Source organism: Panicum virgatum, chromosome 9N (genome assembly GCF_016808335.1).
Source record: "Panicum virgatum strain AP13 chromosome 9N, P.virgatum_v5, whole genome shotgun sequence".
Lineage (NCBI taxonomy): Eukaryota > Viridiplantae > Streptophyta > Magnoliopsida > Poales > Poaceae > Panicum > Panicum virgatum.
In genome coordinates this window covers 60,038,410-60,055,718 of record NC_053153.1, presented here as the reverse complement: position 1 = coordinate 60,055,718, position 17,309 = coordinate 60,038,410, and the positions used below count along the sequence as shown (strand labels likewise).

The window sequence follows — 17,309 nt, the reverse complement described above, 5'->3', positions numbered from 1 at the left end:
AGGGGGCGCGACCAGAGAGGGCTTGCCGGGAGGCTGGAACCCTAGTCGCCGCCCCGAGATCTCCTGTGGCGCACGCCCTGGGCCGGAACTGAGCGATGGGAAATGTTCGGCTTGGCAGTTTCGTTCTCGCACGCTTGAAAAGGAGTTTTAGCAATCCAACCTTTGCTTTGGTATATTTGGGTTAAGGAGAGAAATTTAGATAATTTGCTAAAAAATTTAGGGATAGTTATTCATATATCAAATCTGATAGAGCTGTTTTATGGTGGATTTTAGGTATCCTGTTAGTTTTTAAGGATATTATCAATTATACCAAATTTGCTGGAGATACTCTTATCTTGGCTCTAACCGAAATTACGGTTTCTTGTAAAAAAATAAATAAAATCGTGTCTTGTATGTCTAGATGTCTGTTAGCTTGGCCATCGCTGGCTTGCTGCACAGCACCGGGGCCAAAAAAAAAATGCCAAAAGAGCGCAAGTCCGCAAGTTTTAGCTTCTATTTGCACGTCCTTCGCCAAAATTTACAGCGCTTGACACGCCTCCCTCCCTCTATGTTATTCATTTGTTTGTCACATATATAGAAAAATAATAGATTTATGCGCATTTATCCAGGTATATGTTTGCAAAGTTATTTGGCTATAATGTATGATTGCGGCAGATGGTGACAGCCCTATCGATCCTTTGTAGTTCACAACATTTCGGTGTTTTCATAGCAGTAGTAGGTTGTTATAGGACTCATCTCTCGTCCTTTTCTGAAGTTCTTCCTCTTCCAGCCGTTGAAGCAAGTTCTGAGTTCCCAATAGCTAGTTAGAAGCAAGTTTTAGTCTAGCGAGGCTAGCTCAATAGTTTAGAAGTGTTTTAGGTGTCTTATCTCACTCGTTTTATCCTCTCAGCTACTTTCCTCTCTGAGGCGCAGAATTTTCTATATTAAACGGTCATTGCCAGGCTATTTTTTTAGATAATAGGAAAAGAGTCCCAAGCTTTGACCTCAAATGAGGCTACAGCCGATTATTACAAAAATGCAGCTCTTCCATCTGTGATCACAGTGACAAGAAAAAAAACAAAAAGCGACATAGCCATCCCAAAAGTTTGATGAAGAGACTTATTAAGGACCAATCCTATTACTAAACCTCCATCCATGGTTGGTAAAAAACTGCATGATCAAGACCTCCATAGTTTGACATCCCTTCTCTACCGCCTCCTTATCTTCGTCACGCCTTTGTTGTTGTGCCCAGAACCTGAGCCGATGGGTGCCCCAATATACCTGTAAATAAGTTTTAGTTGGAGATTTGTCAAACACCACGTCATTCATGTTTAGCCAAATAGCCCAACATAAAACAGATGCTCCTACTAACATTTGTCTTTTAAGCTTGGTTTCAAATCCTATGAGTCAATTAGGAAACAAATAAGTAATGCTAAGAGGCGGATTAAAACCAAAGGAAAAATGTACGGCTCTCTACAGGAACTTGGCTACATGACAATAAAAAATGAGATGTTGAATAGTTTCATCACTAGAACAAAAACAACACTGTTTGCTACCCATTCCAATTCAGTCTTGATAGATTGTCTTTAGTAAGAATAACACCTCTCTTCAAGTACCACATAAATATTTTAATTTTAAGGGGCATTTTTAATTTTCGCAGATGTTTGTCAAACTGTACATTACCATTGCTAATAAGTGCACTATACATTGAGCTAACGGTAAACATACTAGATTGATTCAAATTCCATCAAAAAGCATCAGCATTATCATTTAAGCGGACATGACTAATGCGAGCAATCAAATCATGCCATAAAAGTAAGCGTATGACCTGTCAAAGTTGTTCTAAAGGACACATTGAGAGGTACTCTATCAAATACCGATGCTACCCTCACTATATTAGTTGGTTGATAGAAACGATAAAGTTTGTCATTTGATTCTCGATACTCATTAACCATAGTGCTTCCCCTAGGAAATTTACAATACTCTGGAATACTCTATATGGTGAAGTGCTATATTCGTGATTTTGTGCGCTTACGGAATACACATTCTATTTGAGCATAAGAAACACCAACATTTGCTCGGCCATGACGACTACTTCAATTGCCGTCTGCTCGACCATGGCGGCCACACCGACTACTTCGACAACCGACTGCTAGGACACGACGCTCACGCTGACTACTTCGACAGCCACTTGTTGGGCGTAGCGACTCCTTTGACTCATCTATAAATCAAGCTAAGTCATACTTTAATAAATATTTATTAATTAAATATCCCCAAGTCTCGTGACAATATTTTTAAATCTTCGCGACTACGTACTGCCGACCATGTCGTGCATGTTCCCAATTGCCTACGTGGTCTACCCGCCACACAGGTAGTCGGGCTACACCCTGCAAGTGCGCTCTATGTGTCTCCTCTCTTTTCAAGCATGTCACCGACTGTTTTCTCTTAACCGTTGCTAAAGTACTCGGGTAGCACATGCCTTAACTCGTGAAACTTCAGCTTCCCTTGCAACTCTCTGATCACATGCCCAATAACCCACTCTGCTAACTACTCGGAAAAATTACATGACCTGACAAGAGCAAGACACAAAAAGCGTTCTTATTAAATCAGATGAGTTCCAATATCTTTGACTGTTTAATATTTCACATTATGCTACATAATATTCATATTGTTCTCTACAACACCAACTACTCAGCGTGCCTTCGGCAGCTCGTCCAGCTCCCATGCTCAGGGGCTGGGTGTGACACGACACTCGACACGCATTTGGTAGCTCATCTAGCTCCCAAGCTCGGGGGCTGGATGCGACACGACACTCGGCATGCCTTCGACTGCTCGTCTGGTTCCTATGGTCGGGGGCTGAGTGCTACACTACTACAGCCACCCCTATCACCGCCGGTTCTAAAAATACATCACCAACGGTTTTGGGTACCGTTGGATTTAAGTCGTTGGTGATAGCGGGGCTATCACCGCCGGTTCCAGAACCGTTGGTGATGGGGACATCAACACCGCCGGTTCGTATCTGGAACCGTTGGTAATGGGGACATCAACACCGCCGGTTGAAGACACGAACCGGCGGTGAAGACCTTTTTCCCATCAAAAAAAATATTTTCATATAATAATATTGCATCATTGTGGAAGCGAGCAATAAACAAGAGTATGATTATTTTTTTCTAGACAAAAGTCCCTTGCCTTGATGCAACAATCTGCTGAATTGAGCCAAGTGGTATACCAATATTTAAATAGTTGTAGCCCAATTCAGCCAGTCCTGTCGACACCAGCGCATCAGCTGTTCAATAACAGGGGAAGTCCACTTAGTTACACGCCTGAGCAAACTCTACTTTGGACAAGGCATTTGGTCCTATTACACGCAAAAACACTAGGTGCTGCTTGCAAACATGGCAGTTGAACAGTAAACATTACCAATCCCACACATGGGCGGAGGGCGCAGGAGAATTGAGTTATTAACCTTTGAGGCTTGAAGAAGATCCACAGATATTTGATGTAGCTAGCCGGAGAAGAACTGCAGTTTGCAACGCGTTACCAGAAAACAGAGATTTCATGAGAGCTAGAAATAGTCACAAAAATAGCTAAAACTGTCACGAAAATAGTCTATACATTGAAGGACGATAGCTATGTTTCAAATAAAAGTAGTGTTGCATCATTTGACAATGAAGGAAAAGAGCTCAAAGTATCTGGACATCGTGTTGATCCTCTTTGCCTTGAAGCCATGGATGACAATTCTCACCTTGCAAAAGGTTTAGCAATATGGCCAAAGCCCCCTCCAAGGACGTTGGTCCCAGCACAACCATAGCCTGAATTGATCTTCAGAACTCATAAATCCACTACTACATCTGAAAGCAAAATTAAAGAAGATTGTGAGATCAGTGTCAATATGATACTGAAAAGACAGCAAGAGGAAATGTAGTTTATCACTTAAGGTTGAAGATATAATTTATCACTCACAAACTCAGAGGAAAGGTAGTTGACAGAGAAACCAAGAGAGATAGAATTACCATCTTTGGTCAGGAATCGTTCATCTCTTCTGCATCATCCAAACATTCTTTTCTAATTCAAAATAGATAAGGACTAAAGAGTAACTGATGCCTGACCTAATCAACACTCCTTATATGGATTCGAACTGGAACCTGCAGTCTGATGAGCACGCTTCAGACTTGACATCGATGGACAGAAACTGTTGGTGCTTGCAGGAAAAAAAAAGTTTACCACCATGTCTTGAATAAGCATGTATCCGGTTGTTAGAATAAGCAAGTCTACTATACGCTGAATTATTTCTTTGCTACTCTAGTGACATTGTGACTTCCGTTTGCCAAACCTCACATCTCCATAGATTAATCTTTCCATTGGTATTTCCCTTTCTCTCAAATCCATGTCAACATTGATAAAAACATTTAAGCCAGCACTTCAAGTTTATTCTGAACATTTCGTCCTGATTATGGGAGATCTTGAACTAATAGGAACATTCATTCATGCTAGCCATTCTCGAGGCACTGAAAACACAAGTACCTGGACTCGTTGAGGGTGGGGCGCTAGATCCAGAAGAGGAGATCTCCATTCTCGGAGCCTCGCGTGCTGCCTGACGCGGAGGGTGAGAGCACCTGCACACCCGCAGGCCTTGAGCCCTCGCAGTCCCAAGGAGAGGCCGCAGCTGAAGCCGCCGGGGGCACACCTGCTGGATCTTAACAGACTGCACAACCCTTGGGCGCGCCGCCGGAGCTTGACCCCAGCACCTGCCCGTCGGAGCTCGTCGTCAACGCCCGCCCTTGGGTGCGCCGCCGGAGCTTGACCCCGGCACCCGCCCGAAGCTCGCCCTCAACGCCCGCCCTTGGGCGCGCCGCTGGAACTTGGCCCCGGCACCCGCCCGTCGGAGCTCGCCCTCAGCACCGTTGGGTGGGAGGGTGCTGCGACGACTGGCTGCGCCGGGAAAAAAATTCCCTGCATGAGGGCTGCGCCGCCCGAGTGGATCTGAGAGGCTGAAGGGAGGGGAGGAGGATGGAGCTGCTAGGGCGCCGCCGCCATGGGAGGGCGCGGGAGGAGGAATGGGCGGAGGGCGGCGCCACGAGTGAGGGAGGGCTGTGGGCGGACACAGGGGGAGGAGGAAAAAAATACCGGAGAGAGAGGGAGGGGAGAATGAAAAAAAAAGTGGAGAACACATCACCGCCGAGTCATATTACAACCCGGCGGTGATGCTTACGTATCACCGCCGGTTCGTAATACGACCCGGCGGTGATGTTGTCGAGAGCATCACCGCCGGGTCGTATTACGAACCGGCGGTGATACGTAAGCATCACCGCTGGGTCTATTTGAAACCGGCGGTGATAGACTATCACCGCCGGTTTGTTTCGAACCGGCGGTGATGGGGCGTTGGCAATGATGTATTCTGTAGTAGTGCTACACTGCACTCGGCATGCCTTTGGTAGCTCATCTGGCTCCTACGCTCGGGGGCTGGGCACGACATGGCACTCGACGTACCTTCCGCAGCTCGTCTGGCTCCCATGCCGGGGGCTGGGCGACACACGGCACTTGGCATGCCTTCGACGGTTCGTCTGGCTCCCACGCTTGGGGGGTGGTAGCACGAGAAACAACTCGGCCATCAGCTATGCTACACTCCACGAGGATCGCCAACTGAGTACTTTTAATAGTGGGTTGTCGCTACGCAAGTAGATGATTTATCTTAGAAAATTAAAGACTTTTGACCCTCAAATTGATTATTATAATTAATTCGAGGTTCGGGAGCTACTCCATATGATTAATTAATTAAGATTCTTTGATCAAGTTAGGAAGGGTGATTGGATTCGTGACTACCTAGGTAGAAGATTGATTTAGCCGCTCGACACTCGGGGGGGCTCCATGAAGATGGACCCCAGGTACCCTGATAAAGGGAGGCTCCTATACATCTTGTGGAAGATAGTTAAGCAAATTATCTATAAAGCCCACTAAAGCCCATTTATTAAAAAAAATATTGAACTAATATTTCAAAAATATTGAATCAATATTTTGAAAATGTTGATTCAATAATTGGGAAATATTGAACTAGTGTTTCGAAAATGTTGAATCAATATTTTAAAAATATTGAACCCAACATCATCTTCGTCTTCTCCATCTCCGGCGGCCGGCGGCGGCAGCTCGGCGCGCTCGGGCAGCGCGGCGGTGGTGAGCTGCTGCGCGCTCAGGAGGCGGCAGTGCAGCAGCAACCCGCAGCAGCAGCAGCGCACGACGGTAGCGGCGCGCAGCAATTGCAGCAGCAGCAAGCGCGCAGCAGCAAGCAGCAGCTGTACGCAGCAGCACCCAGCGACGGCCCTGCAGCAGCGAGCAGCGCGGCGCACGCGGCAGCGGCGGCGAGCAGCAGCACGCTGCGACGGCCACGCGGCAGCGACCAGCAGCAAGCAGCGCGACGCACGCGGCAGCGACGGCGAGAAGCAGCACGCGGCGAGCGGCGACGAGCGGGGCGCAGGCCGCAGGCGGATCTGCGGGCGACGTGCGGGCGGGCGGCGGCGGCGCGTGAATCGCTTGATGAGGAAGGGGCACGAATCTCAAACACTGGAATGTGGGGAAGAAAAAATCTTCCGGAAGATATATAGGATTCCCGCTGATAGAGAGCCTGACCAACAACTAGATGGGCTAGCCCAACTACACAAGGAAGGCAATTAAGCCCAAATACGATTGTAATCCAATTAGATCTTTTCTATAGTAACCGACTAGGGAACTTGCCATGTAAACCCTACCCTCTAGAGTATATAAGGTGGGGTATGTGTAAATCTAGGTCATCATATCATACCAACCTCGACGGCCTCTCATCGTAGGTCTCAACGGCTCCTCATCTTGAACGCAAGGCAATACAGATCCACTACCAAATAGGATGCAAGATATTATGCATTTCGTGGCTCGAACCTATCTAAATCGTTGTTTTCTGTTACCCTACGATCTCCTTCATCTAAATTCTACCACCAAGCGTACCCCTGGTAAACTTGCCGGAATTCCAATCCGTCAAAAAGCATCACACGTCCAAGGGCACATTGGTTTATTCCACCGTATTCTTTTTTCTCTCTCTTTTTTCCATAATTTGAATCCAGCCAGGAAATGGTTCTCAGCAAGTACTGATGTTTCTCTGGTTTCTACAGTCTGAAATGTTCTATATGAATCTGGATCTCTGCTAAAGCACCCTTAGTTGTGACACTAAGATAGACTTATTGATATTCAACTCTGTATAGCGCATTATACATAATTAAATGAAAAAATATGAGCCGAATGCTCTCGAATTGAAAACCTCTTTGTCAACAAAGTCTTTACATTTTTTATGGCTTTTACAGAAGAGTGAAAATAATAGCATGTCAGCACACATATTTTTGATGAAAAAAATAGCGCAACCATTAGAGAGGAAAAAAAACAAGACCTAAATTTTTAGCAGCCCATATGGCCCACAGATATATAAACCTCCCAGCCCCTCCATTCCACATCACGCCGTCGGCCGTCGCCACCTCCTCGTGCCCCTCGCCCACTCGCCCGAAACCCTCCCCTCATCCGGTCATATCCTTCCGGCGGCGGCGACTGCGACGATGGCTACAGCAGCAGCAGGCGGCGCCCCTCGGGCGCTCTCCCATCGGGAGCAGATGCTGGCGGCCTACGTGCACCTGGGCACCAAGAACTGTGCCTTCCAGATGGAGCGCTACGCCTTCAAGCGCCGATCCGACGGTATGTCCACAGATCGCGCGTCTCTTCTGTCTTCCTTGTTATATGACTCGCCGTGTGCGAAACAAAATGCAGTCTTGGCTGGTGTACTTAGATAGATCCGGCTTTGCTGGTGTATGTGATGTTGGGGTGTGCCGTCATATTTTGTTGTAATTTGATTCGGCTAGTGGTACTAGTAGTTTTCTCCAGCTTGGATTGGATGCATACAGTCATCCGTTTAGGTTGCAAAATCACATAGAGATAAATCTATCAACAAACAACAACATTAATCATATATAACGCTGTCACTTCAAAAAGTATTGTGAAATAAATCGAACCAATTGGATCATCATTGTCATCAAATACAACTAAATATTCAAACATATCGATGATGAAATTCTCTTGCATGGTGCGGGCATCCTACGAACAATTTGGATATGTAAGTATACATCCCATATGTGATCGATGAAAATAATTAATAAAGATCATGAATTATTATTTTTGCACGGAGTAGTATAGTCACCTTACAAATCTATGTGTTTTGCGTACTTTTCCTTGTAGACATGTACTGCAAAACCAAGTAGCCCGTAGAATATCTGTGGTAGACTTCCTATCAATCATATTATATAGAGTAAATAAAACCTAAAAATGATTAGTAATATATAATAAGTTACCCGTCCTCGCCGTCTTCAACGATATTCTTTTCATGTCTGAACGACCACTTGTATATATCCTCGTACCACCCGAAGCTATGAATGTGCATTGCTGTCATATAACTTTTACTGAGATGTGTAAGAGTCTTTTCATATTTTCTTGACGCATTTCCTTCACACCAATTCAGAATAGGTGATGGATCAATAACGTAAAACTTTTTATCCATATGATCCAAAATATATAGCATGAAGGTTTTCCCGGTGAACCATGACAGTGGGGACTATAAGAAATACATTATAGTAGGTAAGATATGAAATAACAATATTTAAATTAAGAAATTGGCAGACTTTATTTGCCACGTAAGTGATCATAGTTCATAATATCCCATGCTCTGATTGCTACACTAAACGCTTCACCTCCAAGAGTTTTGCGAAATTTTGGATCTCGTGTCGAATCACACATCGTCTGCAATATAGGGAAATTAATTGGTGTGATCAGTATGACTTATTAGTTATGATAATATATGTAACTACCACTTACAAAGAATCGTATATCTATAAAATGCCTTGAGATCACATTATTATAATATGTCAACCATCGGTACTCACGATAGGCGCGACAACGAACACCTAGGTTGAAACATTTCTGTATTTGATTTAAATAAAATGCATCCAAGTGTTGAGCTAAATCGTAGGACATAGAAATCAGCACACCATTAAGCATCCCTTCTACAAATGGAACCATCATACTTGGCAGCTAGCTCATGAATTTCTTGAAGAGCACTCTGTGCATAATTTCAAAACCAGTGCACACCTCCTGGTATCAAATGAATTTCCACTTTGATAGCTCTGTTCGAGATGCTTCATGTCCCTCAGAAAGAAAGTACTTGGATCAATGATTTTGAAACCATATTTATCCGCTAAGCAACCGATAGCGGCATGCATAACACTGTTAATAGCTTCGCATTGATTTGATGAAAATTCTCATGTAAAAGATTCAGTGATGGCATTAGAGTCAGTTGCCGCGTCTAGTATGCATGCATAACACTGTTAATAGCTTCGCATTGATTTGATGAAAATTCTCATGTAAAAGATTCAGTGATGGCATTAGAGTCAGTTGCCATGTCTAGTGGAGTAAGCTGCACACTTCCCCTGTAACCGCTATCAGCAACACGATGAACCGAAAGTACCGGAGTTTGAAAACCTGCTTTGCAAACAACTTCATTTAAAATCATTGTAAGGCCACTATTGACAGTAACCGCGCCATAAAAAAACAGAACACTCTCATCGTGCTTTCCAGGATGGCACAGTTACCGTCAGTAGTGGCCTTATGGTGGTTTTAAATGAAGTTGCTTGCAAAGCGGGTTTTCAAACTCTTCATTGTGTTGCTGATAGCGGTTACAGGGGAAGTGTGCACCTTACTCCACTAGACACAACAACTGCCTCTAATGCCATCACTGAATCTTTTACATGAGAATTTTCATCAAATTAATGCGAAGCTATTAACAGTGTTATGCATGCCGCTATCGGTTGCTTAGCGGATAAATATGGTTTCAAAATCATTGATCCAAGTACTTTCTTTCTGAGGGACATGGAGCATCTCGAACAAGCTATCAAAGCGGAAATTCATTTGATACCAGGAGGTGTGCACTGGTTTCGAAATTATGCACAGAGTGCTCTTCATGAAATTCATGAGCTAGCAGTCAAGTATGATGGTTGACATATTATAATAATGCGACCTCAAGACATTTTATAGATCTACAATTCTTTATAAGTGGTAGTTACATATATTATCATAACATAATAAGCCATACTGATCAGACCAATTAATTTCCTTATATTGCAGGCGATGTGTGATTTGACACGAGATCCAAAATTTCGCAAAACCCGTGGAGGTGAAGAGCTCAGTGTAGCAATCGAAGCATGAGATATTATGAACTATGATCACTTAAGTTGCAAATATGTAAGTTTGCCAATTTTTTAATTTAAATATTGCTATTTTATATTTTACTATAATGTATTTCTTATAGTTCGCCCTGTCATGGTTCACCGGGAAAACTTTCATGCTATATATCTTGGATCAGCAACAACAACAACAACAACATAGCTTTTTTTCCCAAGCAAGTTGGGGTAGGCTAGAGATGAAACCCGAAAGAAATAAGTTCAAAGTTCAGGCACATTGATAGTTAGTCTCCAAGCGCTCCTATCCAAAGCTATCTCTTTAGAGATATTCCAATCCTTAAGGTCTCTCTTAACTGACTCATCCCACGTCAGTTTAGGTCTACCTCTACCCCTCTTTACATTATCGACCCGCTCAAGAACCCCATTACGCACCGGCGCCTCAGGAGGCCTTCGTTGGACATGTCCAAACCATCTCAGCCGATGCTGGATAAGTTTCTCCTCAATTGGTGCCACCCCGACCCTATCCCGAATAACTTCATTCCGGACTCTATCCCTCCTTGTGTGCCCGCAAAACCACCGCAACATCCGCATCTCTGCTACACTCAGTTGCTGGACATGTCGCATTTTTGTAGGCCAACATTCAGCACCGTATAACATTGCCAGACGAATTATTGTCCTATAGAATTTGCCTTTTAGCTTTTGTGGCTATATATCTTGGATAGAATTTGCCTTTTAGCTATATATCTTGGATCATATGGATAAAAACTTTACATGATTGATCCATCACCTATTCCGAATTGGTGTGAAGGAAATGCGTTCAGAAAATACGAAAAGACTCTTACACATTTCAGTAAAAGTTATATGGTTGCAATGAACGTTCATAGCTCCGGGTGGTACAAGGATATATACAAGTGGTCGTTCAGACACGAAAAGGATATCGTTCAAGACGGCCAGGAAGGGTAACTTATTATAGATTACTAATCATTATTAGGTTTTATTTACTCTATACAATATGATTGATAGGAAGTCTACCGCAGGTATTCTACAGGCTACCTGGTTTTGCAGTAATGCCTACGAGGAAAAGTAGGCAAAGCACAGAGGTTTGTAAGGTGACTATACTACTCTGTGCAAAAGAAACATAATTCATGATCTTTATTAATTATTTTCATTGATCACATATGGGATGTATACATACATATCCAAATTGTTCGTAGGATGCCCGCACTATGTGAGAGAATTTCATCATTGATATGTTGGCGTCGAACTTTAATGCTTACCGAAAACTACTTCAACTACTTCCTACGAATGTAAAAGATTATCTTAGCTGCATCACAGATAAGAATATAAAATATAAAATAGAATATAGTGTACAATTGTTTGAATATTTAGTTGTCTTTGATGACAATGGTGATCCAATTGGTTTGATTTATTTCACAATACCTTTTGGGGTGACAACGTTATATGCGATGAATGTTGTTATTTGTTGATAGATTTATATCGTTAAGTGCCGTCACATTGTCATTCACTGAGAGTGGCAAAATCACGAGGGGTCAATGTTTGCAGTCCTAAAAATGCAATTTTTCATTTTAGGTGCCCTACACATAGGTATTAGATCTTTTTAACTATGAGTCGACACAGTAAATGAGTGTTCTGTTTTCATACCTGCTGTTCTCTAAGAAGTTGATATTATGGATGAGATGAAGCATTGCTGTCATATTGATTATCTTGATTTTAACTATTGAATTCGGACTTTAGAAAATGCTAGCTGCACTAGCAGTTCTTCTAAACAAGCGGTCAGAGGCATTAGTAAAAACAAATTTCATTTGAACAGGACAACATATCTTGGGCATCAGGAAATACCGGATATGTGTTCATGATTGCTTCTTAGTGAAAAAGGTAGGACATATCTTGGGCATCATGGAATTCCTGATATGCATTCATGAATGCTTCATAGTGAAAAAGGCTGTTGGAGAGATAACACTAGTCTCTGATTTTTTGAATATTGCAAGTAATTGGAAACCTCCTTTTTTTCATTGATTGGGAATTCACCGTCGTGATTTTTACATCTAACGGTGCGCACATTAGAGGTGGCAGAATGTACAATTAGTCGAGGTCTCGCGGTATCGCAGATTCGCAGCCACATACCATATTGTCGCCTTCTTTGGACTTGCTTCTTCATACTGCAGGGAGATCCATCCTCTGTGCTTTGCAGCGAGGAGACGCCAGCAGGTGAACGACAAGCTGACACAAATACGCTTGGTGCTCATGATGATTATGGTAGTCCCTAGTGGTTGTGCATATTTACTAATGAGGTCAACTTCATTTCTTTGGAAAAAATGAATAAAGTCTATAATTGAGGTACAATGAATATGCCTCATTATCCATTAGGTTAATAAAGAATCCTCCAAGGACTCGTATCCCATCAAGACTAGAAGGATGCTTGCCATAGAAAGTAAAGATAAAAACTTAGGTATACCAACACTGTCAATGATTTCCTTCCACGTGATGTTGGAGTACCTCACACATTGCTACCACTTCCAGAATACTTGGATAGAGACTTGGATAGAGACGGTGAGCTGTGCAATCGTTGAAAAAAAAAGAGCCAACTGAACTGAGAAGGATATAAGTAGATTTAACAATATCTGTGTTGAGCTAATACAAGAGCATTGGCTGAAGCAAAGACAGGTTGACTGGAAGATGAGGATGCAGACACATTAGGTAGCATGATGCATGATGCATGATGCTACAGGAAAGATATACGAGACATATCAAATTAAGAACAAATAGAAAAACGCAAAAAACTTCTTCAATACCAATCATATACTTCAGCCGATGCTCTTGTATTTGCTCAATACAAATATTGTAAAATTTATTTTTATCCTCAGTCCAATCGGCTCTTTTTTTGCGATGATCGCACAGCTCACTGTCTCTATCCAGGCATCAACCCCTGTCATCCCCGACCCTGATTCGGAATGGCGTTCCGGGGTCACATATCGAGACCTCGACCCCGAATTATGTGAATATGGACCTGGGAAAAGCTTCAGCTGGCTGCTAGAGTGATCATTGCGTTCAAGAACCTATAGGACATTATTGTGCGGTCTGCTAGGCCTTATGGCCAGAGGGCTGTCCTCAAGTTTGCACAGTACACTGGCGCTCGTGGCATTGCTGGCAGGCACACTCCTGGTACATTCACTAACTAGCTGCAAACTTCATTCAGTGAGCCACGTCTTCTCATTCTGACTGATCCAAGGACTGATCATCAGGTACTTTTCTTTTGATTGCAAGCATTTGTACAATGGGTTCTTGGAAATGAGCCACCTTGTATTTAATGGTTTGATTCGCGTGCACACCAAGGAGTCTGCTATTGGAAACATCCCCACTATTGTCTTATGTGACACTGATTCTTCGATGTGCTATGTTGATCTCGGCATTCCTGGAGACAACAAGGGAAAGCAGAGCATTGGTTGCCTGTTCTGGTTGATTGCAAGAATGGTTCTGCGGATGCGGGGCACAATTCTCCCTGGACCCAAGTGGGAAAGTCATGGTAATCTTTGATGTTCTTGACCTACTTGTTGATTGCTTGTGCTGGTTCAATTGTTCCATGACTTGTTGCTTCATGATCTAATCCTCTGGAGTTGCCCTCCTTTTCTAGATTGACCTTTTCCTCTAGGAATCCAGAAGAAACAAAGGAGCTGGAGGAAGAGGAGGCTCTTTTTGCTCCTGACTACACTGCAGTTGCTGATTATGGTGCTCCCGCAGCTGATAACTGGGGAACTGAATAATATGGTGCTGGAGAGGCTCCAGCTGCTGCCTTCCCTGCTGCCCCTGCTGGTGCTGAGTAGGGTGCCGCTACAAGTCAGCTTGTCTTGCTGTGTCTTATTTATATTAATTCTTTGTTACTGAATTTATTTCAAATGAATGGTGCATTTTTGTATTGAATTTGTTTTTACACTGAATATGATTTAACTGGTAGAGACGTAATGAGTAGCTGTTTTATTTGATTTTGATTATGTTAGAATGTTATTAGCGTTCAATTGTGTACAATTTTTTTTATTAAAATAGCACTTCAGCCCTTTCCTTGTGCCCTATATTCTTCTTTTTTTTAAGTGGGCATAGCCTTCCCTCTGTTCTGAGCATAATTATGAGTAAAGGCGGTTGTTTTACTGTTGGGCATGAACACATAAGCTCATCAGGCGTGGTAACAAGGACCTGAGCTTGTTGTTCATTTGAATTGCAGCTCCTGCGGGTGCTGATGGGTGGGATCCGGCTGCTGTTGTCCCTCCTCCGGCTGCTGTTCCAGCTGCCACTGGTTGGGAAGAAGGCAGTGCCCCAGCCCCCACTGGCTGGCAGTGAGTAGTCTGCGCATGGAAAATCATTTGTCAACAACAGGAGGGAAGCCGAGTCGCTTGACTTTATATAAGTTTCTGTCGGTAGATCTGTTTTGAATAGCTTTCTATCTATTTTGCATCGTTGTGTAATGTTTAATGCGAGCCAGTTTTGGAGGTAGACATATATAGCTGGCCACCGCCAGGTAACTCTTTGTTGCTACCTTTCCTGATAGCGTTGCTGCAAGCGCATTTTGATAATATATGCACTGTAGCATTATGGCATAGTTGGTTTGGTCTTCTGCTTACATCTTATCCTTGAGAGGTTCTGGAAGGGGTAACTGGAAACATGTGCGTGGAGTGGAGGACTGGAGGTCTTTGAAGATTGCTGCTGTTTCGCATGCTTCGTTTTGCATCTCTGAAAGATCAAATTGCTTTGGCATCTGATCTGATCGAAGCAGCCCTTTTTACCCCCTCTCCCTACCACTGATTCTTGTTCCCTTACCATTTGGGGCAGGTTTTAAAATCTCAAGCTTAGCCGGACTGCTTGTTCCTCGGACTATGTCGGAGGCTAAAGCTGGCCAAATTCTGCTGGTCTTGCCGACTACTTTTGGTGCCATTGATTTTCGTTGGGTTTGTCGCGGTCTTGTCCATTGTGTCGAGTTCTGCTACTTGCCTGGACAAGCAATTTAAGTGTCTCATACTATGTCTGGTGTGCACGTGTACTCGATCATGCTCTTGTCTGCTCTGGACTCTAGTCATGAGAGTGATTGGTTGCAAACAACCGTCTGCTTCTCCATTTGAATCCTGTACTCTGGAACCTTGCCATGATGTAGTTAGATGAGCTTGTATGCATTTGTCAGGGAACTGATCCGAAGCATGGGAGAGGGATTAAGTAGATCTGATTGCACATTGCAGGTGCTTGCATGGCAGATGAGCTGGTCAGATCACAAGGGATGGCGTTACGTATTAAGCAGATCCGACTTGCCAGGACTGAATGCGTTGCCAACTGGTCTTGACCGGCACCGGCTGGGTTTTGAATGAGTTGCAAGTTGCAACTGCCCAGAACCAGAGGGCGGGAAGTTGGGCGACGTGGTGCTGCGGGCAAAGGCAGCGGTGGTGCGGGTCGGCGTGGGAATTGGAATGGCCAGGTCCACATGAGCAAGCTATTGGAGGCTAGCCTTGCCTGCGTTGCCCTATGAAAATGGGCATCAAATCCCGTGTGCTGTTGGATCCGTTTTCGACATTGGATACATAGGCGAAAGTGACTTTTGGGAGTATGGTTTCAGAAGCCAGATTGCGGCTACAACAAAAGCGCCTCAATGCTCATCAAATGTGCATGAGCCTTGAAATGTTGCAAGGTTTCAGCATTGTTTAAGCAACAGCACAACAGGAAAATATTTTTTCGAGAATACGTAGGAGGGCTGCGTATCATTTCATTAAGAAGAAAAAAGATTTTCAAAGTTTACAACGCGGGCCAAAAAGGGGCGCACGCACACCTCAACCGAAAATTACAAGCAGAAGATTACAATCAGAGAGTAGGGTTGAAAATGGTCGGGATCGGTCGGGATAACCCCATTACCGTTTTCACTTTTACATTAATACGAAAACGATGTCGAACACGGAAACGAATACGGACTTACGGGATAACGAAAACCAACCAATTCGAACGGATAGATGTCGAAAACGAACGGTCTACGAAAATCAAAAGGGAAACACACTGACCCGTACGATACCCAATCATCCAACAAACCGGACATGAGTACATGAAAACAATAGACAAATGATAATAATACAAATAATTGTAAACTATGATAATAATTCACATCCTCACAAACAAGTTCACAGCCACACACATAATAGTGCAATTTATAGTCGCAACTCACAAGCCCGCACTCAGATAGAAGATTTAAGAAATTCATAGCCATAGCCACACACAGTAGTAAAAACGGTATATACCGAATTAGTAAAACCGCAATATCCCGATAAAATACGGGAAATACAAAAACGATTGGAATACAAGCCAAACCGTTTCCGTCCTGTTTTCATATTTGACATCCCGTATTTCATACCATTTCCATATTTGTCCGAAAATACGAAAACGAGCGGGTAAAATGCAGAAATCAGGGCGGAACGGAACGGGATTTATCCCGACCGTTTTCAACCCTACCAGAGAGCACCCTGTGCTAAGAGATTACAACATGAAAATAAAATAGTATGAGATTTCCTTGTATTTTCATTTCCTAAAAGCACAGAAGAGTGTGGCTGTAACATTTGACATGAAAAGTACACGTCCAAAGAAAAAAAACGCGGCTTGATTTATAACCATGTCTAGTAAACAGACTCTTGATGAAATCTGATCAAATCATTAGTACAATGCTTGCAATCTCGACCTGGACACGTTACCTGAAGTCGGAAAATGAGAACAAACAGTTACTGCATGTGATTATTTTGTTCTTCTGTCCATGGTGCTTTTCGTTGTTGTCAAACAGGAAGCTGCTGTAACTTGTTTTATATTGAAGTTAAAAAAAAACTTGTTTTATATTGGAAGCTGCTGATATGATAAATCTGACTCACTAAGTGCTTTGCTAGCTCAAGTAGTTTAGAACGACGAAAACGCTGGTGGATTCCGTTGTCGAGAAGGACTATGTTGCTAGCTTAAAATGTGGACAGAAGGTTCATAAAGCAAGGCGCATGAAGCTTGTGTGGGATATGAATTCCAAATGGAACTTCCAACCTTATACATGCTTTTAGCATTGCCATG

The 17,309-nt window shown here is 43.3% G+C and overlaps 1 long non-coding RNA gene across 1 annotated transcript; it reads left to right on the top strand.

The window, feature by feature from the left end:
• The first annotated feature begins 11,268 nt into the window (after positions 1–11,268).
• Positions 11,269–14,832, top strand: LOC120687276. Its single transcript, XR_005680684.1, has 3 exons — positions 11,269–13,764; positions 13,873–14,075; positions 14,458–14,832. It is a non-coding gene; the product is annotated as an uncharacterized LOC120687276 (long non-coding RNA).
• The last annotated feature ends 2,477 nt before the right edge of the window (positions 14,833–17,309 follow it).